The sequence below is a fragment of the Harmonia axyridis genome, chromosome 6, assembly GCF_914767665.1.
Source record: "Harmonia axyridis chromosome 6, icHarAxyr1.1, whole genome shotgun sequence".
NCBI classification, from domain to species: domain Eukaryota; kingdom Metazoa; phylum Arthropoda; class Insecta; order Coleoptera; family Coccinellidae; genus Harmonia; species Harmonia axyridis.
This window is the reverse complement of record NC_059506.1, coordinates 1170550-1195808: the sequence shown is the minus strand read 5'-3', so window position 1 is coordinate 1195808 and position 25259 is coordinate 1170550. Positions and strand designations below refer to the sequence as shown.

The window sequence follows — 25259 nt, the reverse complement described above, 5'->3', positions numbered from 1 at the left end:
GGTATAGAGCCATGATTACTAACTTTTTCATTCCTGAATTGAACAACCATGTTGTCCAGGAGCTGTGGTTCCAACAAGACGGCGCAACATGTCACACATCTCGTGCCACAATCGATTTATTGAAAGACACGTTAGGTGACCGCCTAATTTCACGTTTTGGACCTGTGAATTGGCCTCCAAGATATTGTGATTTAACACCGCTAGACTACTTTCTGTGGGGCTATGTAAAGTCATTAGTCTATGCGGATAAGCCACAAACCCTTGGCCATTTGGAAGACAACAAATGTTGGAAAAAGTGATCGAAAATTGGACGTCCAGATTGGACTACATCCTAGCCAGCCGTGACGGTCATATGCCAGAAATCATATTTAAAATGTAATGCCACAATATTATCTTGCGGATAAATGAAATTCATGTCAATCGAATAATTCATCGTTGTTTTATTGCAATTCAAAGTTCTATAGCAGAAAAAAAAACACCCTTTATCTCCCTTAATATACTATACTTATTTTTCAAAGTACTATCACCCCCAGAAAGCTCGGTACACATTTCTGATATACCCTGTATATTATTACTTTCAGAATTATAAAGGTCATAATTTGTTGTAATTTTGTTAATAAAACTTATTAAATAGATATAAAAATTATGTACCTGCTTGGATTATTCCCTAGAGCCATAAAGTATTTAGATTATGCCCATAAGAGTGCCATGCACTTGATAATGAAATCAAATAACAAAACATTAAAATAAACCGGTATGAAAAACTAATATTGGTTTCGAAAGTTCTACACATCAGCTGTGTTTTTCGTCTTCTTCAACACCAACGTAGGTCGGGGTGAATGTCTGGATGTATCACCGCTTTGCTATACACAGCTTCTTTAAGGAATGATTAATTCAGAGACTTGGAAATTTCAGGACATGTTTCAAGTATAAATAGGCTGATGAATAAGCACGTGGAAGTTCCTGACTTGCTTGCTTTCCCGATTATATTTTTCCTCGGAGATAAATTTCGAGCACCTTTTTGTATTATAATGGGTTGATCATAAAAACTTTTCATATATAAATGCTTCAAAATAAACATCGATAATTATTTGTTTAATTTTTGCTTCTAAGTTCACAACAGTGGAAGAACCAATTTTTCACTCGAAAAACCATCTGAGATCATTTGGAAGAACTTCAATTTTGTGACTGTCTATTTGTTTATCTGCAAGTCCTTGTAGCGACCTCAAATATTTCAATTCCCATTAATTTTTTTTCGATAAAGTTTAATGAGAATATTCTGATTAAGTCGTAAAGTCTGTTGAGTCAAAATTTCACCATTTTCAGATATAGGCTGCACTTTTAGAATTCGTAAACGTAAAATCCTTGGATTCTCTATATCTTGTGTTCTACTGTTCCGAATTCCGATGTTGATGAAATTTGGACACAAAACCAGAGTTGCATGGTTTAAAATGCATTTTACATTTAGAAATTTTGAACAAGGACGCAAAACATTCAAAAATTATCGCAACAAAACTTCTTCTATCTTCGTTAGACTAGGAAACCCTTCATTTTGTATGCAAGGAAACGATGATGAAACATTTCTATGGGTTGTTATCATCGCTACTGATAACACACCTAATTAATGGAAACGTCGAAATTTGTGGAATCCATCAGCAGGTGAATCCAAATATTTTCGGGAAGATTCCTAATAATCGAAGAACGTGTTGGGAGAGATATTAAGGTAGAATCATAGATAAAATACGAATTGAATTCTTTTCCTTCCTTCCGAGGAATAAAGATAGTATTCTGATACGATGATGCCCCTAAATTCAATAATTTCCGAGTTATTTAAGATTTTTTTTATTTATATTTTGCGTACATAGAGTCAAATTCATCAAATCTGTTCCATAAATAATTTTCTATGAATTCATAATTCATAAAAAGGGTATTTGATGATGAAGGGAATTTATGTGCCCTGACTTATTCCGAAAAAAATTAAAATAAAATTCTCTTCGTACAAAATCAATCGAGTAATTCTCAAATAATTCTGAAATTATTGAATTTTGGAGCTCAATAATTTAAGAATACTATATTTATTTGTCCTCGCAGAATCCAAAGGTATCATACAAAAATAGAGTTCTAATTTAAAAATAAAAATTATGGTCAATTGTTCTCGTAATTTTCGGCACAATATTTGAAACATCCTCTACTTCAAAATATGATCTATACTTTCAATTTTAGTGTTTTCATTGATATTTCAAAAATAACTGGGATCAATAGATAGAACTGTTGAAACAACAACTCTTTCAGAATCAAATCCTCGATCATATCAGAAAAGAAAAATTATTATACAATTTTTTTTTGAAAACTTTTCGTTTTCTTTATACCTGTGAAAGTGTTAAGAGTGCTATCGATGAAGTAACATTTCTATTTCTCTGTTGTTATCATCACTTCTGATAACCCAGCTCATTCATGGAAACGTCGAAATTTGTTCAAACCGTCAGCAGTAGAGTCGACATATTTTCGGGGAGATTCCTATAAATTGAAGAACGTGTTGGGTTTCTATGTGACATTCTACCACTCCGAAAGAAAATTCGTATTAAAATGATTGAAAAAATTAATGATTTGCGTTTCCGCAAATCAAAGTTGTTTAAAATGATCGAAGATACATTTTTCGAACAAAAAAAATGTACTCCAGAAGTGATCACAGCGCTTCTTCCACTGTTGCAAACTTGAAAATGAAAATAAGAAAAATATTTAGCGGTGTTTCTTTTGTAGCATTTTTAGATGGGAAGTTTTTATGATCAACCCAGTATAACACGAGAAGTTCGAAATTTTAACTCTGAAGAGAAATATAGTCGGGAAAGCAAAGCAAAGTCAGAAACTTCCACGTGCTTATTCATCAGCCTATTTATACTTGAAACATGTCCCGAAAATCCCAAGTCTCTGAATTATTCATTCCTTAAGGAAGCTGTGTATGAGTGTATGCGTAAAGCAGAGTGGTGATGCATCCAGACTTACCCCGCCCTACATTGGTGTTATAAAGGGCGTTTTTTTTAGAGCTATAGAATTTTAAATAGCAATAAAACAACGATGGATTATTCGATTGACATGAATTTTATTTATCCGCAAGATAATCTTGTGGCATCACATTTAAAATATGATTTCTGGCATATGACCGCCACGGCTGGCTCGGATGCAGTCCAATCTGGACGTCCAATTTTCGATGACTTTTTCCAACATTTGTGGCCGTATATCGGCAATAACACGGCGAATGTTGTCTTCCAAATGGTCAAGGGTTTGTGGCTTATCCGCAAAGACCAATGACTTTACATAGCCCCACAGAAAGTAGTCTAGCGGTGTTAAATCACAAGATCTTGGAGGCCAATTCACAGGTCCAAAACGTGAAATTAGGCGGTCACCAAACGTGTCTTTCAATATAACGATTGTGGCACGAGCTGTGTGACATGTTGCGCCGTCTTGTTGGAACCACAGCTCCTGGACATCATAGATGTTCAATTCAGGAATGAAAAAGTTAGTAATCATGGCTCCATACCGATCACCATTGACTGTAACATTCTGGCCATCATCGTTTTTGAAGAAGTACGGACCAATGATTCCACCAGTCCATAAAGCGCACCAAACAGTCAGTTTTTCTGGATGTAACGGTGTTTCGACATACACTTGAGGATTAGCTTCACTCCAAATGCGGCAGTTTTGTTTGTTGACGTAGCCATTCAGCCAGAAGTGCGCTTCATCGCTAAACAAAATAAAATGGACGTAGTGCGCGATACGTATTCCGCACAGAACCATTATTTTCGAAATGAAATTGCACTATTTGCAAGCGTTGTTCAGGCGTGAGTCTATTCATGATGAATTGCCAAACCAAACTGAGAATAAATCACTTGACAGCTGTTAAATCGGTCGCCATCCAGAACAGAAATGCCAACTTAAAGTTATATACCTCGAAAAAAAACACCCGTAATAACTTGATAGGAGTTTATAGCTGTCTATCTCAAATTCCGAGATAGACTAAGATGACTGGACTATTAATTTGCATGGGCGCCCGCAGAAATTTTTCTCAGGGGGGGCAAAATGAAAATTATTGAAAAACTATAAGGCGACCATTATTGTCGTAGGCGAAGTTTTCCACTTCAACATTTTTTTTATAACGTCAACAACATAAGGTGATGTAAAATAATACGGTAACTCTTTTCGAAACAAATCATGGTATATTTGCTATTGATTCCAATATATTTAAATATTTACTAGCTACCGTCAAACAAACCACATAAGCGAAAGAGTTTATTGCAGCCCATAACTGAGTAGCTCTTTCTGTTGCTGAAGAATTCATTGAAATTTTTCCAGATTTTATAGCAAAAAGAGTTTTGAATATAGTATTGAAGTTTTCAGCCAAAACGCAAAGATTTATATTTAGCAACGAGTTTCACAAAACAAAGCAATATTTGGAATCAGATTTCTTCCTAAAGTACTCTCTCGAAAAAAGACTATAATGTCCTTTAACGGTGCCAATGCTATTACGAATTTTAGTAATTTTTCTGATGTCATTTATTACTAAATTCAACCTATGGGAGATGCAATGGAAATAAATTGCTTTTTTGTACTAATATCTTATGATCTTTTAAACCCCGTGAATTTCACCAGCCATTGTCTAGCATCCATCATAACCTTGTGCTAGAAGTTTGTCCAAATTCAAACCAGATTTTTCTATAACCTCAAGGATTGAAGCAGCTATGCAATCAGCATTCAATTTGTTCAATTGTACGAATCCAAGAAACTCTTCACTGTAAAATTTTCATTTTGCTCATGTACATATCGTATTCCAATAGATAACTGCTCATGTCTATAAATATCAGCAGACTCGTCAGCCATTACACTGAAATACATCGAAGAATTTGCTTCTTCTACAACATTTGTCATTATTACATGCCCAGCTATCGAAATGATCTCCTTTTGAATTCTGTGAGAAGTATATTTCGAGTTACCAGCTGCGTTGAATAAATAAATCTCTAAATCTTTATCACCAGATTCTACTGTGAATTTCAAAATATCACTTGAATTGCCAGAGTTCTTGGTGCTCTCTCGTATAGGCAAAAAACTATTGTATTTATAATCGGTAAAAATTGTTATTATTTTCTGCATCTCTTTTTTTCTTCATCTATTAAAGACAATAGAAGAGTATATATAAGATGAATTTATAAAAAAATTGACACGCATGGAGTGCGTTCGGTTCCATGATTTTTCTTCACACAAGAAGTGCTCATAGCGCCTAAAAAAGTTTTCAATTCAAAAGCTACCTCTGCCGATTATGGATTATATACCGAAAAAATGTTGGGAATTATTTCTTTCTTTTTTTCCTTACCCTTTGGATTGAGAAAGTCATATTAAGGGTGTTGTGCTGAAAATTGAGGCAATCAAAATCTCAGGGGGGGCCATGGCCCCCCCTGGCCCCCCCTTGCGGGCGCCCATGTTAATTTGTAAGCAAGGAAACGTAAGGATGAAGTAACATTTCAATGGGTTGTTATCATCTCTTGTGATAACTCACCCAATTAATGGAAACGTCGAAATTCGTGGAAGCCGCCATCAGAGCAGGATAGCCGAAATATTTTCGGGGAGATCCCTATTCAACGTGTTGGGTGGGATATCAGGGTGGAATCCTCGATAAAATACCAACGAATTATTGAATTCTCCTTCCTAGAGCGTCGAAATCGATCCGAGGATTTTCCGCCTTCCTTCGGTGGTGGTAGGAGTAGGAGGAGAACCGCTGGCTGAACTTTCCAGCGATCGTTTGCGCCAGCGTCCTGTCAGTCTCCAACAATCAGCCGAATAGCGTTGACGTATTGCGCTTACCGTTTAAGCGAGTTGTCATCCCGTCAGTCGATCTGTTTGTTATTATTATCATATATTGCCAGCAGGCCACTCGATTCCGAGCTGCTTCTTCTTCTTGAGGAAAGTGTGTCAAGAGTGCAAAAATCCACATCGCGTTTTAACCCAGTTGTATTCGGAACGGCAGAGTCTTAGTATACCTGTGTCAGAGCCTACGTCCCGTTTTCTCGTTGTGCATCTCAACCCAAGAAATACCAGAGGTCGGGACTTATCGATCCTAGAGGAATACATCTTTGTCTCGTAAACCTAGTTGTTGAATAGGTAAGTCTTAGATTTTTTGTTCTGTTGTTTTGACGTCGAAGTGAAAGCTTCGGTAGATTTCTCGTGGATTTGTTTTGAAATATTCTTCTGCTGTTCGTGAATCTTTGTTCTCATGAGCTATAAATAAGGAGAGTAGGCTGGTTGGGTGAAGAAGAGAAACCCGAGATTATATGTGATCATTTTCTGTATTATTAGCGTTTATGATTCCTTTTACTGTTAACTGTTTCTAATTCTATTTTCAATTTGTGACCGCTCATTTATGTTCTTTTCTGCGTGAAACGCGTGTTTTCATGTTCTAACTCGAGAATGAAGCAGAAGATCCTGTAAAATTTGCAGAAAGACTATATCTGGGAAATTAATTTAACTGAGTTCAACATCATTCATTCCTATTGACCATTCCATAGAAATCAGGCTTGAACTACATTCCTTCGGAGCATTTTTCAATACTTTAGGATCAAAGTATAATAACAATCAAAATTAGACAGAATATTTTAAAGATGTACCATTTTTTTCTTTTGAAGTAACACCGGCAAGATTAGGTGAACAGACAAAATCTCAACGAAGTTTGTAATCAATTTTCTCTTCAACCCTGTGCCAGATTTTAGTAATTATTTTTTTTGAATTGTACCTCAAATCTTTGGGAACTTAATTGTTCGAAAGTCATCCTAATTTGCTTCCTGTTTTGTTATATACAGGAAAGAACAAAAAAAATGTAAAATAATGTTTTATTCAGAACAGCCTGTGGAGTGATTCGTTGACAGACAGAATGTTCACGAACGCTCAGATGTTACCTCATCTTTTCTGAACATTTTCTCTTTTTAGTAATTGCGATGTCTTGAATGTGAAAGAAGTTCATATGGAACCGTTGTTGAACGAGAATTTTGATGTTTTGAATCGCAAAGCTCTCGTCAATTTCAATTGATTCACTGAACCAAAAGAATCCATAAATTCACTTATCATTTTTCAACCGACGAACAGAAACATTAAGTAATATAACAAATAGTTATTCATTATATCAATGAATTGTTTTCATTGAATTAAGAAACAACTTCCAATGAAATAAGTTCTTCTAAGCAATGAATATTTTATTGAAAGAACGAACACTCAAAATCAATTTCAGAATCGTGATATCCAGGAACAGGGATTTATAATATCAATGATGTATACGTTAAAAAATTAATGAAAGATTTTGAAGGAATGCGTATATTATTTTCGAAAAAAAAACATTCTTTCTGCAATAAACTTAAGTATTAAGACAAATTATGACACGTTTGTTCTATTATAAACATACTCATTTTTTGAAATACTTTTCAAGGCCATTAGTTCTTGGATTCTTTATTACTAACACTGTCATCTATGCTATTTCTGACCTACCTCAATTACGATTAATCTACAGTGCATTATTTATTCATGAGAATCAACGGAGATCGAACTTTTTCTCTCGCTTTTTCTCTTCCATGAGTAATACACAGTTTGTGTTAATTTCTATACAGATTCAACAATATATAAATAATTCAAATTAAAATGGAAATCAACAGAAAGTATGTATTATTAATTGATTACTATATAATGGATTTCTATCAATTAATAGTCAACAAAAGTTTTTCACTGAAAGTATATTGCACGTGTGAATCGATAAGGAAAAATTTCTCAATCAATCTAGATTTTTCAAAATTCAACCAAGAAAAGAATTATTTTTTACTCGCGACAAGTTGAATCTGAATTATAGAATTACCATGAGATAAAAAAAAACTTGACGAACGTATAATATTTTTATTTAATCTAAATGCTCGAGTGACTCGGTATCGTAAACGACTTGCCAACAGCTAAGGTAATTAACAAATTCTCGCCAAATGTTATCACCTCTGCGGTAATGTTTCAGGTTTCTTGGCTTAATCGGGATCCAAACTCACAAGTGGAGGATTTCATACAAAAGAGAGATTGTCGAAATTTCTTTTTTCTACTACGTTGGTATCACTTTCATTCATACTCACGAGAAGTTTTCGCGTCATCTAAATTAGTTTCTCGATCTGAGCAACGTATCTTTCTGAAATTCTGGATTTTTATTTTGGGGTTAAGTGGAGAAGCTTAAGCTAATAACGGGTGTTTTTTTTTCGAGGTATATAACTTTAAGTTGGCATTACTGTTCAAGATGGCGACCGATTTAACAGCTGTCAAGTGATTTATTCTCAGTTTGGTTTGGCAATTCATCATGAATAGACTCACGCCTAAAAAACGCTCGCAAATAGTGCAATTTTATTTCGAAAATAATGGTTCTGTGCGGAATACGTATCGCGCACTACGTCCATTTTATTTTGTTTAGCGATGAAGCGCACTTCTGGTTGAATGGCTAGGCCAACAAACAAAACTGCCGCATTTGGAGTGAAGCTAGTCCTCAAGTGTATGTCGAAACACCGTTACATCCAGAAAAACTGACTGTTTGGTGCGCTTTATGGGCTGGTGGAATCATTGGTCCGTACTTCTTCAAAAACTATGATGGCCAGAACGTTACAGTCAATGGTGATCGGTATAGAGCCATGATTACCAACTTTTTCATTCCTGAATTAAACAACCATGATATCCAGGAGCTGTGGTTCCAACAAGACGGCGCAACATGTCACACAGCTCGTGCCACAATCGATTTATTGAAAGACACGTTTGGTGACCGCCTAATTTCACGTTTTGGACCTATGAATTGGCCTCCAAGATCTTGTGATTTAACACTGCTAGACTACTTTCTGTGGGGCTTTGCAAAGTCATTGGTCTATGCGGATAAGCCACAAACCCTTGATCATTTGGAAGACAACATTCGTCGTGTTATTGTCGATATACGGTCACAAATGTTGGAAAAAGTCATCGAGAATTGTACGTCCAGATTGGACTACATCCGAGCCAACCGTGGCGGCCATATGTCAGAAATCGTATTCAAAATGTAATGCCACAAGATTATTTTGCGGATAAATAAAATTCATGTCAATCGAATAATCCATCGTTGATTTATTGCAATTTAAAGTTCTATAGCTCTAAAAAAAACACCCTTTATTTGCCCCTATATCATGTATTTTTTTTTTCTTGCAATAAAGGCATTATTGCTAGTAAAGTGTAGGGAGAGTCATTAAAAACACGACTGTATGACTGATACAGTCATCAACATCTTCAACAGAAATACTGAAAATGAGTTTAAAAATGTTTTGAGGATTAGATTGTTCATTGTTTGTTATCATTGGCTCCAAGATGATTCAGTTCATGAATGCAATCATTCGTAGTTGCATTATCTGATTCTAACGTAGGTGTATGATTACATATAATGTGGGAACATCAATGATTAAAGTAAGGACAATAACAAATAATCTGTTGATTCATCTCTACCTAGGGAAAATCCTAGGTTACTCACGATACTATTCACTTTCATAATAATTTCCTCAAAATAATTGTGATTATTTCGACAAAGAGTAACGATCCGAAATTCGTCTATGAAAAAACTTGGCATTCGACCGTTCACAGTGTGAGTTATCGACTTGGCGATGATTCAAAATCTTGAGAGGCTATTCTTTCCCAATCAATGGATCAATTATTATTATTAAACCAGAGTCGTTTTTATCCGATCTACTGGCCCGATGAAGACCCCAAGTAGGTAGCTACCTTTACAATGCAACATTCGGAATGTTTTGTTCCCAGGAAGAGCCATAGAGGGTCAATGTCTTCTTGTCCCTGATGAACGCTTGTTTCTCGAATTTTTTTGTACTTCATTTCGGTGCACTGACCGTGCGCCAAGGTTCTGTTCTATGAGAAGGTACTGATCTTTCTCAACTTTAGAACTGCCTTTGTGGGAAAATGCAGGTTCTTTGGTTGTGGTTCGTTATTTTTAATTGACATTTGGAATGGAAAGATGTTGTTATGAATGAAATTTCTATGATGTGGATATGGTCAATGAATGTGATTATCTTGAATTATAAGGTCCACGGAAAATGTTATTACTCTTTGTCTTTATTGTTTTTTAACTACATTTAGGTCTCAACCTTTTTTGTCCCCAATATAAACAATCAAATTTGACATGAAGAGCGCGGAAATGAAAACATAACTGTGATACGATATTTCACTCAATTCGCGAGTTTTTCCACAAAGCACGCACTTCTATTGTCCCATAGTGAATCAATGTTTCATATATTAACTCAAAGTATATTGAAATAAAAACAAAAATATCAGAAATTCAGAAAACAAAACTTTAAGCGCGCCAAACGACGTGAAATAACCAGTGACACTAGGAGAGCAAAAGTCGCCAAACTTTCAGAAGGAAGATACAGAAAAAAATAAATATTCTGCTTATTATAAATTCGATAATTTGGAAAAATATCGGATTTCAAATATTCAAAATTACATAGGTATTTAATCAGGAATGACTCAAATAAATATATTTCATTCAATACAATATAACGGGTGTTTTTTCGAGGTATATAACTTTAAGTTGGCATTACTGTTCAAGATGGCGACCGATATAACAGCTGTCAAGTGATTTATTCTCAGTTTGGTTTGGTAATTCATCATGAATAGACTCACGCCTGAACAACGCTTGCAAATAGTGCAATTTTATTTCGAAAATAATGGTTCTGTGCGGAATACGTATCGCGCACTACGTACATTTTATTATGTTTAGCGATGAAGCGCACTTCTGGTTGAATGGCTACGTCAACAAACAAAACTGCCGCATTTGGAGTGAAGCTAATCCTCAAGTGTATGTCGAAACACCGTTACATCAAGAAAAACTGACTGTTTGGTGCGCTTTATGGGCTGGTGGAATCATTGGTCCGTATTTCTTCAAAAACGATGATGGCCAGAACGTTACAGTCAATGGTGATCGGTATAGAGCCATGATTACTAACTTTTTCATTCCTGAATCGAACAACCATGATATCCAGAAGCTGTGGTTCCGACAAGACGGCGCAACATGTCACACAGCTCGTGCCACAATCGATTTATTGAAAGACACGTTTGGTGACCGCCTTATTTCACGTTTTGGACTAATGAATTGGCCTCCAAGATCTTGTGATTTAACACCGCTAGACTACTTTCTGTGGGGCTAAAGTCATTGGTCTATGCGGATAAGCCACAAACCCTTGACCATTTGGAAGACAACATTCGCCGTGCTATTGCCGATATACGGCCACAAATGTTGGAAAAAGTCATCGAAAATTGGACGTCCAGATTGGACTACATCCGAGCCAGCCATGGCGGTCATATTCCAGAAATCATATTTAAAATGTAATGCCACAAGATTATCATGCGGATAAATGAAATTCATGTCAATCGAAAAAATCCTTTGTTGTTTTATTGCAATTTAAAGTTTTATAGCTCTAAAACAAACACCCTATACATTCATAAAGATCCGACTACGTTAACAACCGCCTAGCTTTTCTCACTTTAATTCTCTGTTCAAGGTTTAGAATATTCATTTTATTTGACATTTTTTCATTTTTGTTATCTTTGAAAATATCCCAATATGGTGAAAATCAAATATTTTACTTTATCATTCCCTAAAATGAACCTTTACATTAATAGCAGATTGTATACAGTCTCCCTGAAATTCGTTTCTTTTTTTCGATTCCTGTAGAATCTAATGAAAGAATGAGCAGAGTGCTGAGTTGTTCTGGCCTAGTATTTTTATTTCTAATATGATTTCCACATCATAGAAAGTTGAAAAATAAAAAGGAAATGTATATAAATTTCTGATGTTGTTTGTGTACAATGCAATGTTTCTTTTAGACCATATATATTATAACTATTGTACTGCACGTTCGATTTGTTACATAATAAACTTCCGGAAGAAATTGAATCACCTTCTGAAATTAATTTTTGAAAAGTGGTAATCATAGAAGCTATTCGTTTGATATATGATGATAAAAATTATCAATGCTTAAACTGGAAAAATGAAATAAGGTAAATTTTCATTTCTTGTAAATTCAATCTTTAAATTTAGTACCCTTGTCGTCAGGACGTTGTCGATTACAATATGTAACTGTACCACAAAATAATAGGCTTTTATTGGACACGAATATACAGGAGGAAATAATAAACCTTTTGTGTCAAATTTCGGTGAGTTTTTCCATTGTTTTGACGGCGAGATTTCCGTCTATTGGCGAGAGCGTAATATAAAGCCTACGCACGGCACGCTATCAGTTTTAGATTGTATACGGTTTCCCAATCAATATATGACCGATTTTCCATGCGCTTGACATATATTCCGTTCGAATGTTTTTGCCCGCTTGTACTTATTCCTATCATTACCATTCTTCGACCTTCGCGGACACAGGCACGTTAGGAAATAATATTACTATTAGCTTGATTACATAAGTGGCACTTCTTCCAATGACGACAGAACTTTTGGAAAGATAGCATCTTTCGTGCCTTTTATTAGTGGGTAGGTATATACGGGGAAATTAAACGAAAGATGAGCTGCTAAACATAGATTGCATCAATTGATTTAATTGTTTTTTTTTATGTGAAATGCTGCACATTGAGAATTTATTAAGTTTATTTATTATTACAGTCTTTTTGTTGCCTTTCCTCAAAATTTACGGAAACATATATGATATTTTAAGAAAATGATTTTTATTTTTCTTTATAAAGGGTGTTTTTTTTAGAGCTATAGAACTTTAAATTGCAATAAAACAACGATGGATTATTCGATTGACATGAATTTTATTTATCCGCAAGATAATCTTGTGGCATTACATTTTAAATATGATTTCTGGCATATGACCGCCTCGGCTGGCTCGGATGTAGTTCAATCTGGACGTCCAATTTTCCATGACTTTTTCCAACATTTGTAGCCGTATATCGGCAATAACACGGCGAATGTTGTCTTCCAAATGGTCAAGGGTTTGTGGCTTATCCGCATAGACCAATGACTTTACATAGCCCCACAGAAAGTAGTCTAGCGGTGTTAAATCACAAGATCTTGGAGGCCAATTCACAGGTCCGAAACGTAAAATTAGGCGGTCACCAAACGTGTCTTTCAATAAATCGATTGTTGCACGAGCTGTGTGACATGTTGCGCCGTCTTGTTGGAACCACAGCTCCTGGACATCATGGATGTTCAATTCAGGAATGAAAAAGTTAGTAATCACGGCTCTATACCGATCACCATTGACTGTAACGTTCTGGCCATCATCGTTTTTGAAGAAGTACGGACCAATGATTGAATGATTCCACCAGCCCAAAAAGCGCACCAGTCAGTTTTTCTGGATGTAACGGTGTTTCGATATACACTTGAGGATAAGCTTCTCTCGAAATGCGGCAGTTTTGTTTGTTGACGTAGCCATTCAACCAGAAGTGCGCTTCATCGCTAAACAAAATAAAATGGACGTAGTGCGCGATACGTATTCGCACAGAACCATTATTTTCGAAATATATTCACAAGCGTTGTTCAGGCGTGAGTTATTCATGATGAATTGCCAAACCAAACTGAGAATAAATCACCTAACAGCTGTTAAATTGTTCGCCATCTTGAACAGTAATGCCAACTTAAAGTTATATACCTCGAAAAAAAAACACCTGTTATATACACGTTATATATATTCAAATATACACAACGGGAAAATTAGTGGAATTATCAATTTGATGTAGTTCATTTTCTCTTGAACTCAACTTGGATCACAGAGCTATCATCTTGAAAACGGTATGATCGGAATTCCTCTCTTCTGACGAAACATGAGAGATAGCAAGTGACATTTATCTATCTCGCGGAATCTACCATTTCAAACGATTGTTTAACATTTATCAACATATAGCGAATGTATTGCAACTCACGTTTATGTTTCTATGTCCCATTGTTTTTTTGAAACAATGATCATGCAGTATGTGCATTGAAAAAAAGAATATTGAGATAAAAAGACAAATAACCATATGAGGATACTGCATGAAGCTATGTCGATAAAATTGTTTTCTACAAAGTTGTGAACCCATTTTCGTTATCCTACCTTCAATGCTAAGTTCGAAGATAACTTCAAAATGTGATAAAACGAATGCAACTCAAAATGCTTCCATTAGTGAAATGTGAAAGATACCATAATCATCGAGTTCAGTATGTTGGCACCAATTTAATTGTTTACGTTTGTACCATATGGTAAAAGCTTGTTAGATTGTTGAAAGCTCGTCAGTTTCATTGATATTGGTCTATTTGCCTTCGGATCAATTGATATATTGGCAGCTGATTCCTTGGAAATATATAGGTTAATTTTCTGATGGAAAATTACTATGAATATCATTAGGAACTGGTGTTTTATGGAGAAGTAATATATGGGGCTGGAAATTAAACATTCAAATTCGCAATAAGTTTATTCATAATTATACTCGATTTTTTTTTTTTTTTTGATCGAGGAAAAGTACACATTTTTAATTGGAACAGATTGCTCTAATAAAGGGTATTCCAATAAAGAAGTTTCAATGTGAATAGTCCACTATCCAGGCAGCTGTAATTTTTTGACATTTGACAAGTAAAAATTATGCCATTACTAAAAATGGTACGATTCTCACTTCAACAACGCATTGAAATTGTTACACTGAGAGAAATCCATATTTTTTTTATTAATAAAGCACTTATTCGGAGGCAACTAATACGTTACGAACAATTTAACTCAAACTTTATTTTTACCCTCAATGTTGAAAGTGAATGAACAATATGAATGAACAGCATATCTGATAGATATGTACTGGGTTTGAACGTTTATGTTGGTCATGATGACAGCACGTTGAAGTAGAATGACAGATGAGTGCAATAAAAACTTTATTACACTAGTGCAATAAAGAACTTCTTTTTCCACTAAATATAGTTCAATAAAGTTTTGCTTTTTGCATGAATGTAGAAAAACATTTGTTTACAAGGTATTTGATAATATTTAATATATTTCGGTGATAAATAGTTCATATGAACTTACGTTATCTCCACAAATAACATAAATTCATTGTCAACAAATTTTCAACTGGTAGTTAACGAACATTTGCTATTTATAAATAAACTCTCACAACAATTCAATAATTTATTCACTCAGAATATAGGATTTATTAATAATTAACAAACTAACATAATTCTAGCGATCCAATCTGTGGAAAAGTTTAAGGACATCCCTCAAAGAGAAGCTCATCTCCTTGAAGGATCTGTCCTTGAACTTTTTCTTTGATTTGAATATCCTTTTTAAAAATAAAATTTGTGTTACTATGGGCTTATTGAACGCCGCTTAGCACATCTGTACTGAAATTTGGGTTTAGATCGTTTGTACCTGCTTAGTTATTAGTAATGTTGGCAGAACAGTGGTTTGAGTGAACAGATGCAATCAAAATGACTAGGGTTCAAACCCGGATACCCTCAATATGAACTCTAAAAATTACCTATTTTGGCAAACGGTTCTTCTCAGACCCTAACAATCGGATAATAGAAACAACCAAAATAATTGTCTAAGAAATACGTTAACCATTACTGAATTGAAATATTATTTTTATTTAGCATGGATACATATGACATTATTATAAATAAGGTTTAATTATTACTCAATGATATATTGACCTCAACTATATTCATTTCCTTCAAATGAATATTTCTTCAACATTATTAATATAAGTTACGCGTAAATAAATGAAGTGTAATAATGAATGATGATTTTAGGTGGGATTTCAAATAAATTATTAATTTCCATGAAACTAATATTTGTTTGTCCATATATCCAATAAATGATTTATTAACTATAATGCATTTTCGATAATATTAAATAAACACTTCTCTCAGTGTATTTACTATGAAATCAATATCCATTGATTTCTTTTAAAATCGAGCTTAAAATATACTGGAATCTACTGAAACTTCCAATTGGAAAACCCTATGTTAAAACGATTTGAAGGTCCATGCTGAATTACGTAAGAAAAATTTAATAAATTAAGCTTCAGATTCCACATCAGTTCACTTCTCACTTTTTAATCTCAACTCCTGGAATTTTTTACTTTTTAATTCAAGCTCAATATGAAAATTAGATGAATACGGATGTTTACGTACGCATATTTGATTGGATTCGCTTCAGTTGTCTAATTAAAGAGGATATTCCGGTTTGTATACACATACCAGCTGACGCAGTTTGGGTATAAACAATACAGTATAAGATGTGTATTTCCTGACGTCTCCCTGAAAACGCTCTATTAGTGTGACGTCACACACCGCCATTTTCGGTTCTCCTGTTAGTATTCGGAATCCAAACAAATAAATTGTCATTCAAATTAGTACGGTGTCGTTGAAGGAATTGGCTTATTTTCATAAATAAGAGTATTTGAGGAACGATTTCAGTATTAACTGATAGACAGAAGGAACGAGGTTAATACCAGTAAGTTTGAATCCTGTATCATTCCCCAGATTTTATAAAAAGCCGTGTTTATTAGTTGAACTTCAAGTCCGAACTTACTGGCATTAATCTCGTGCCTTCTGTCTATCAATTAATAGTAAAATCTTCCTTAAATAATCTTATTTATCAAAATGAGCCAATTTTTTCAACGACAACGTACTAATTTGAATGACAATTCGTTTGTTTGGATTCCGAGCACTGACAGGAGAACTAAAATGGCGGTGTGTGACGTCATCACTAATAGAGCGTATTGATAGATTCTCGACAGATCAGGCGACAGAAATTCCCGAACAGCCGTTTCGAGACGTAGAATAACCACTATTAGTCAGTTTACCAGGTAGGCTCATAAATATTCACCACTGAGAAGAAGAGGACCATTTCCACATCGGTTACGGTTTCCGAGAATATCCAGTTATGAAATGGATGAAGGATATTGCGTGCATATTATCGAATACCGGACTGTTTTTTTTTTCCGAAGTTGAACTGTGGGAGCACAGAATATCACTCGACAAGAACGATGTCGAAGGACTTTGGAATCCCGTTGGTTCGATCAGCTTGTCGACGAATGAACCTGTGCGGTTCAAGAGCAAAAATTGGGTCACGCTTGTGGTGTGGGACTTGGATTATGAAAGGCCGAACACCTTCCACGATATTGGCGTCTTCGATCGGCCGAATTTCAGTTGGAAATAGTCTAGGTGGTAAAGGACCAACCACTTCATCAAAGGGAAATTCGTTTTCGAATTTTTTATATGTTGTAGAATTCGTGATGCTGATCGAATATCCATCCTCATTGCATCACCGCTCTGAATCCGACCGTTTAGAATGTTTAGATTATAAACGGTGTTTTTTTTTTAGAGCTATAGAACTTTAAACTGCAATAAAACAACGATGGATTATTCGATTGACATGAATTTTATTTATCCGCAAGATAATCTTGTGGCATTACATTTTAAATATGATTTCTGGCATATGACCGCCACGGCTGGCTCGGATGTAGTCCAATCCGGACGTCCAATTTTCGATGACTTTGTCCAACATTTGTGGCCGTATATCGGCAATAACACGGCGAATGTTGTCTTCCAAATGGTCAAGGGTTTGTGGCTAATCCGCATAGACCAATGACTTTACATAGCCCCACAGAAAGTAGTCTAGCGGTGTTAGATCACAAGATCGTTGAGGCCAATTCACAGGTCCAAAACGTGAAATTAGGCGGACACCAAACGTGTCTTTCAATAAGTCGATTGTGTCACGAGCTGTGTGACATGTTGCGCCGTCTTGTTGGAACCACAGCTCCTGGACATCATGGTTGTTCAATTCAGGAATGAAAAAGTTAGTAATCATGGCTCTATACCGATCACCATTGACTGTAACGTTCTGGCCATCATCGTTTTTGAAGAAGTACGGACCAATGATTCCACCAGCCCATAAAGCGCACCAAACAGTCAGTTTTTCTGGATGTAACGGTGTTTCGACATACACTAGAGGATTAGCTTCACTCCAAATGCGGCAGTTTTGTTTGTTGACGTAGCCATTCAACCAGAAGTGCGCTTCATCTCTAAACAAAATGAAATGGACGTAGTGCGCGATACGTATTCCGCACAGAACCATTATTTTCGAAATGAAATTGCACTATTTGCAAGCGTTATTCAAGCGTGAGTATATTCATGATGAATTGCCAAACCAAACTGAAAATAAATCACTTGACAGCTGTTGAATCGATTGCCATCTTGAACAGTAATGCCGTCTTAAAGTCATATACCTCGAAAAAAAAAATACCCGTTAGTAGCTACTAGCTGTCAAAAAAAACATTATTTGAAGCAATTGCATGAGGTATATCGAGTAGGAACTCTACCAATCTCAGTATTTGAAAGTTTTATTCGAGCATTTCTCCTTCATTTAAGTGCTTCAACCAATCACGGCAGGCAAAACACGATTTTCACTGAAGAAATTGAAGATAACCTCATGGCTACACCATGCGTTCCTGGGACTACATTGAAAAACCCAAATTACTTCAGATTTCACTGAAGAAATTGAAGATATCCACGTGGCTTGGCTACACCATGACACTGACATATACGTTCCTGGGACTGCATCGAAAAAACCCAAATTACCTCAGATTACCCTCATAACTTCCCACCTGGTTGAACGAAGGCTGTTTACGTCCGAAATTTCATGTAACTAAACTAGATTTCCTTCCGAATCGATACGCATTCGTTTCCAAACTAGGCCCCGATAAATATTAATGAGAAAATTCACGGAGTATCGTGGGTGCGATGCAATTCGAGCACGACAATCGAGCAGGCATTGCCAGCAGTTAATTTTATCTTAACAATGGATAGCTAGATCGACGTCGTGGTTTCGACCTTCGTCACGAATTGTTGCAGATGAAATACCGAACGTCAATGTCGGTACGATCGAATCATGTGATCGAAACCGTTCGAAAATCGCGGAGGACCATCATCCGAGAAGGTCTCGTGATTTTTTTTTAGATCCGCCATTTGACTTCCTCTATGAGATAAATGGAAATAGGTGTAAATGTCGATTGGATCACCGGAAGATATTTTTGGTTCCTCTTCAGTTTGGGTGGTTTATTTTTCGAATTGTGGGTTTGGATTGCTTCGTTTATGTTTCACGAATGGTCAACAGCGCCCTCCTAGTAATAAACATAGATAAAGGGAGCCGAGAAGGGAGCATATGTCATTTTCAGTAAGCAAATTTTCTCCCCAACATGAACTATCAAACTTGACATGAAGCGCGCGGGAATTAAAACCTCAGTGATACGATATTTCACTCAATTCGCGAATTTCTCCACGAATAACGCACTTCTTATGTCCCATAGTGAATCAACTCAAATATATTTAAATGAATACCTAAATATATCAGAAATTCAGGAAACAAACTTCAAGCGCGCCAAACGACGTGAAGCAAGCGATGTCACTAGGAGAGCAAAAGTTGCCAAACCTTGGATTTCAGGAGGTAGATAGAGAAAATAATAAATATTCTGCTAATCAAAAAATTTGACAATTAGAAAAAATATCTGATTCTAGATATTCAAATTTGCATATTTAATTGAAAATCACTCAATTGAATATATTATTTCATTTAATTTAATACACATTCATAACGATGAAGTAAAATTGTGGGTTTGACAATAAATCATAATCCGACAACTTGAAACTCTATAGAAACAAATTTCAATACCACAGATTCGTTAAATAATATAAATTATGAACAATAAAAGTTCCACTCATAATATTACATTATGTACAGGGTAGGCAAATAAACGAGGTAAGCGGCTATATCTCAGGATCCACTAATCGTAGAGACTTGCGGTAAAAATTTTTAAGACTAAAAAGTACAAGAAAACACACTGGAAATTGTTTTGAAGTTCATACCTCTACCGCTAGGGGGCATAATAGCTATCGTCGAGTAGAAAAATGGATTTCACTTGAAAATGTTTCATATTAAGTTGAAGAAAAAATATCATAACTGTAATCCTTGAAAAATTTTCTATCTTTTTGAGTTGTCACTTTCGATTTTACGACTTCAAATAAGGGTAGGGTGAAGGGAGAAATCTGAGTGATTGAAATGGCTGTAACTTCAGTTTGGCTCAACATTTTTGAGCAAATTGGATCTCGTCTGAGAGATAATATCTTTTTGATTGAGGACAAAATATACTGATGATAAATTTGTTTTTGCTGCTTTCGATAGGGGGCGCTAAGCCATAAGTTCATTGTTTTGTTCATTTTACTCCGAAATTTCAAATGTAATGATAGGATTTTCCTTACAGAAACAGAAATTCCATCAAATTTACATGAAAAAACCTGCAGGTCGCAAAGCGATAGTTTCAGGCGTTCTGGAGTTATGGCCGAAAGAAGATATTCTTCAACTGATGCACTGCGAAAAACCAAATTGTGTCTTTAGGTTCGGACAAAAACAGAAATCTCATCAAATTTGTATGAAAAAACCAGAAGGTCGGAAAGCGATAGCTTCAGGCGTTCTGGAGTTATGGCCGAAAGGAGACACAATTTAGTTTCTCAGTGCATCAGTTGAAGGATATCTTTTTTCGGCCATAACTCAAGAACACTTGAAGCTATCGCTTTGCGACCTGCAGGTTTTTTCATGCAAATTTGATGGAATTTCTGTTTCTGTTAAGAAAATCCTATCATTACATTTGAAATTTCGGAGTAAATTGAAAAAAACAATGAACTTATAACTTAACGCTCCCTATCGAAAGCAGCAAAAACATATTATCATGAGTATATTTTGTCCTCAATCAACAAGATATTATCTTTCAAACGAGATCTAATTTGCTCAAAAATGTTGAGCCAAACTGAAGTTACAGGCACTTCAATCAGTCAGATTTCTCCCTTTCCCGTACCCTCATTTGATATCGTAAAATCGAAAGTGACAATTCAAAAAGATCGAGAATTTTACAAGAATTACAGTGATGATATTTTTTCTTCAACTCAATATGAGACATTTTCGAGTAAAATCCATTTTTCTACTTGACGATAGCTATGAATAGATATTTATTTGTTAATGATATCAAACATTGTTATAATACCAGACGAAAATTTTTGTTAGCACCGAAAAATCACAGTACTGCGTATTATCAGAAAAATCTGCAGTATATGGGTTGTAAAATTTTTAATAGGTTACCTGTAGAAGTACAAAATTCTCCAAATTTATTTATTTTCAAGAAGAGGGTTAAGTCATTACTTTTAGATAAGAATTGCTATTATATTTCTGAGTTTTTTGAATGAATGTATTTATTTTGGCGTTTTCTTTTGTTGTATGCTCTCGCTCTGTATATTTAACATAAGAAATAAAGATTATTATTATTACGCCCCCTAGTGGTTGAGGTATGAACTTCAAAACAATTTCCAGTGTGTTCTCTTGTACACTTTAGTGGTAAAAATTTTTACTGCAAGTCTCTACGATTAGTGGATCCTGAGATATAGCCGCTTACCTCGCTTATTTGCCCACCCTGTACAGGGTGCAATCATATTGTTTTATGCTTAGACATATAAAATGACATGACTGTCAACGTTACACGATGCTCATCTAGTTATATGGGAACCCCGATGTAGAGTCGCTCCCAAAGATCCAACCATACGTAAAAAAAAAAAAACTTTCAATCAATTGCCATGAAAATTAAAAAAAAAATCACTCTCAAAGTCCATTGAACAAGTATTCAAATTGAGACGGCTTTTCGAACGTTCGAGTCTACTTTTTTTCACAGAATATACGTTCATAATTCTTCAACCTTGAACACACAAAATACCGCTTCAAATGTCGTTCTGTCTGGCCATATGTAGGTATACAAAAACCGAAAACCCCCTCCATCTTCTTGGATGAAGGGTCGTTCTCAGAAAATTCCCACGATCACTCGACAAAGGACCACACATCTCTATCAACACATACATTTGAGTTCACTCACAAAACCAAAAATATTCTTTTAAATGTATACATAAAACTCATGAACTCAAATCAGAGTTTTCTTTCTCTCAATAGACATAATTTCATTCGACTTGTACCTCCAAAAATGACTGAGATCTTGAGAATAAGTTGTTCAGTTTTTCAACATTACATAATCCAAATCATGACAGGGATGTTAATTCGACCTTATACCCGATTGAAGGTCACTAAAGTTTTCAATACCAATTGTCAACACACAGTTCATTTAGAGTACTCTATTACAATATCTATACCATTATTCTGATAACATTTATCGCCAAGGTGAAAACTGTATATTCTAGACGCATGCATAAATAAGCTTTTTCTCTTGATTAACAACCAGTCTCCATATTCAAATTGCCAATAAAAAGAAGGATAATGTTCTTTGAACGACTCAACAATTATATCGACTCAATTGTAAATTGTAACTCGATATTTCAGTGGAAAAAGTTGGTTTTGTCGTCTGCTGATTGGAAATATCGTTTCTTTCTTCGCTCTGCTACCTGCGTTGTTTCATTGTTGAGGTTGAAAGAGCCTCCGTATCTCCAGCGATAGTGGCCCTAACAATCGGGCTTTCAAAAATAGATTTAGGTTTATATACAAACACAAAGGTTGGCTTTCTTTAGATGTGGGGATAATTTTTTTGTGTGTGGGAGAACGCTGTTCCCTACATGTATCCAATATTTCATTCGTTGAGACCATTTAATCCCATAGAATTTATGTTGTTTGGGTATATTATTTTGAATGATAAATCATTGTCGACGTTTGGAAAAAAAATTCAACGGTACTTTGAAATTATCCGGTTTAGCTTTTGGGTTGTTTGGAATGAAAAATTTTCAGGGAGAAAACGTCAACTTCATATTGAAAAAAACACTCTGTCAGATGTTATGTTATTTCATATATTCAAAATAGTTTGACTTGCTATAGAACCGTCATAAAATCAGATGAGAATTGTAGAAGAATGAATCCTCATCAGAATTGTTTGCTTGGGTTCCTCAAAAATTATTATATTACTTTTTTCTTGAAATGGAAATGTCATATAAAGGGTGTTTTTTTAGAGCTATAGAACTTTAAATTGCAATAAAAAAACGATGGATTATTCGATTGACATGAATTTTAGTTATCCGCAAGATAATCTCGTGGCATTACATCTTAAATATGATTTCTGGCATATGACCGCCACGGCTGGCTCGGATGTAGTCCAATCTGGACGTCCAATTTTCGATGACTTTTTCCAACATTTGTGGCCGTATATCGGCAATAACACGGCGAATGTTGTCTTCCAAATGGTCAAGGGTTTGTGGCTTATCCGCATAGACCAATGACTTTACATAGCCCCACAGAAAGTAGTCTAGCGGTGTTAAATCGCAAGATCTTGAAGGCCAATTCGCAGGTCCAAAACGTGAAATTAGGCGGTCACCAAACGTGTCTTTCAATAAATCGATTGTGGCACGAGCTGTGTGACATGTTGCGCCGTCTTGTTGGAACCACAGCTCCTGGGCATCATGGTTGTTCAATTCAGGAATGAAAAAGTTAGTAATTATGGCTCTATACCGATCACCATTGACTGTAACGTTCTGGCCATCATCGTTTTTGAAGAAGTACGGACCAATGATTCCGCCAGCCCATAAAGCGCACCAAACAGTCAGTTTTTCTGGATGTAACGGTGTTTCGACATACACTTGAGGATTAGCTTCACTCCAAATGCGGCAGTTTTGTTTGTTGACGTAGCCATTCAACCAGAAGTGCGCTTCGTCGCTAAACTAAATAAAATGGACGTAGTGCTCGATACGTATTCCGCACAAAACCATTATTTTCGAAATAAAATTGCACTATTTGCAAGCGCCAAACCAAATTGAGAATAAATCACTTGACAGCTGTTAAATCGGTCGCCATCTTGAAGAGTAAATGCCAACTTAAAGTTATATACCTCGAAAAAACACCCGTTATAAGCTTCATTGATTTTTTTTTGTATTTAGTTGAAAAAAATTTATCATTGATGTAGATCGTTGTTGTTGAAATAAACTTATTATTATTTGGCTGGTTTTTCGAATTTTTTGTGGGAGGTTCCACCGCAAAATTGTATTGCTAAATATTCAGCAGCTCTCTCATTTCTCTCCGAAATATTAATGGAACCGAAAGCGGCAGAAATCTAATGAAAATTCCTTCCTTATTTAGAACACGTTCTTCCTGATCGGTTAAATTTTTTTCAACCGTGTTACGTAACAAACACTCAGTCCATTTCCGCGATTTCTCGGAACAGTCTCGGATCAACAATTCATCAATCCTTTGCTTCTCTTGAATCGTAGGCGATCTTGTCGTAAAATCCCGGTATTTTCCGTCTCTTGTTAAGTCCACAAGAGGAAATTGCATAATATTCTCGGATTCTCACGGTTTTTCTGGTTTCCGTACTGTCAACGTCGATTAATATTTTCACGAGGTTTGACCGTATTCCTCGTTAAATCTCGGAACAATAGAACGGATTCTGACGCACAAGAAAAACTGCGACTTTCACACGCGGTGAATTTGATCTTTATAGGATATTTGAACTAGACCCAGTGGCGTAACTATCAAACGACAAGGAGGTGATGTGCGAAGTAGCCCTTCATTCTTTGAACTTCTTTCTCTTTTGCAGTTGAAGAGAACAGCTTCGCTCTTCTCATGTTTTACGTACTTCAATTCTTCATCGAGCAAACCAAGATTCATCTGTAGATGGCTTGTAACGGGTGTTTTTTTTTCGAGGTATATAACTTTAAGTTGGCATTACTGTTCAAGATGGCGACCGATTTAACAGCTGTCAAGTGATTTATTCTCAGTTTGGTTTGGCAATTCATCATGAATAGACTCACGCCTGAACAACGCTTGCAAATAGTCCAATTTTATTTCGAAAATAATGGTTCTGTGCGGAATACATATCGTGCACTTCGTCCATTTTATTTTGTTTAGGGATGAAGCGCACTTCTGGTTGAATGGCTACGTCAACAAACAAAACTTCCGCATTTGGATTAAGCTAATCCTCAAGTGTATGTCGAAACACCGTTATATCCAGAAAAACTGACTGTTTGGTGCGCTTTATGAGCTGGTGCGTACTTCTACAAAAACGATGATGGCCAGAACGTTACAGTCAATGGTGATCGGTATAGAGCCATTATTACTAACTTTTTCACTCCTGAATTGAACAACCATGATGTCCAGGAGCTGTGGTTCCAACAAGACGGCGCAACATGTCAGACAGCTCGTGCCACAATCGATTTATTGAAAGACACG

At 35.6% G+C, this 25259-nt stretch overlaps 1 protein-coding gene across 2 annotated transcripts in view; it reads left to right on the top strand.

Moving 5' to 3' along the window:
* Positions 1-25259, top strand: part of LOC123683246 (protein pinocchio) — a 91154-nt gene that overhangs the window by 28339 nt on the left and 37556 nt on the right. The window contains exon 1 of one of the 2 annotated variants that reach the window (XM_045622169.1): positions 5802-6150. The exons of the other annotated variant lie outside the window; for it this stretch is intronic. The gene's annotated coding sequence lies outside the window, so the exon portion shown is untranslated. Of the gene's footprint in view, positions 1-5801; positions 6151-25259 lie in introns of those variants that run through there. 2 annotated transcript variants of the gene reach the window in all.